We start from the raw sequence: 1,201 nt of genomic DNA, 5'->3' as shown, positions 1-1,201 counted from the left end.
AAAAACCCTCTATTTACCTCCGTCCCACTCCCCCTCCCCTCCCCTCCTCCCCTTTTCTATCCTCTCTCTCCAAGTCCTCCCTCTGTGGCTTCCTCTTTATCTAATTTCCTATCCCGGACCCCCCCTCTAATCCTCCTCTCCCTTCCCCTCCCCCCCTCCCTCCCCCTCCTTCTATCTATCCCCTCCCTCCAAGTCACCCTCCCTCTGTGCAAAATAACCAAAAAAAAACCCAAAATATATGGGTTTTGATGGTTTTTTTTTTTTTTTTTTTTGGCAATTGCCCTTACTTGCAAAAACGGATACAATATCTCTCAGTAAATTACAAGAACACTGGGAAAAGTCCCCCCCCCTGTTTTGGGGCAAAAGGAAAACAAAAAGGAAATAAGAAAAGGAAAAGGGGGAAGAAGAAGACGAAAGAAAGAAGAAGAAAAGAAAAAGGCGAAGGAAAAAAAAGGAGAGGAGGAAAGAAGAAAAACAAAAGAAAACGAAAAGAAGAACGAAAAAGGAAGGGAAAAGAAAGGAAGGAAAAGTAATATATAATAATTAATGAAAAGAAAAAGGAAAATAACCCAGAAGTTGACCTAAGTGAAGAAAAGCTAAAAGGAGAAAATGAAAAACATAAGGACGAAAAATCCGTGGGTATTATGGGTACAAAAATTGAATGGGATTAATAACCAAGGTATGAATTTAAATGGTTAAAACTGGGGATGGAATAAATGATGGGATAAGAAATGAACAGTGGATGGATATTTCGATGATAACCGATTAAATGGAAAATGAAATATTTTTTTTTTTCACTGACAAGAGAAAATGGAATACATAAAGGAAAGGATTTATAAACAAATTTTTTTTTTGGCCGCAAAACAACAGGAAACCAACTGGAACCCCAAATGAAACACCGCAATGGCCAATCGGCCCCAATTTCATGTCTTCAACCTTTTTTTCCAATTTACCCTTTCTAAGCCATGTTTTTTGTTTTTTTTTTTTTTCCATGATCGAGGACACTCAATTAAACCCTTTTAAAAACCTTCCCCAGAACCGAAAAAATCAAACAAAAAAAAAACAACAAGGGGTTATGTAAAAAATGAATTTTTTGGTTTTTTAAATATTTTAGAAAATAAAAGCGATTGCAGCAAAATCCCTTCCGCACCCAAATTATCCCCGTTAAAATTTCTTTTCAGGTTCACTACAACGAACCAGA

Source organism: Penaeus monodon, unplaced genomic scaffold, assembly GCF_015228065.2.
Source record: "Penaeus monodon isolate SGIC_2016 unplaced genomic scaffold, NSTDA_Pmon_1 PmonScaffold_7889, whole genome shotgun sequence".
Taxonomy (NCBI): domain Eukaryota; kingdom Metazoa; phylum Arthropoda; class Malacostraca; order Decapoda; family Penaeidae; genus Penaeus; species Penaeus monodon.
Note: the sequence above shows the minus strand (reverse complement) of the source record.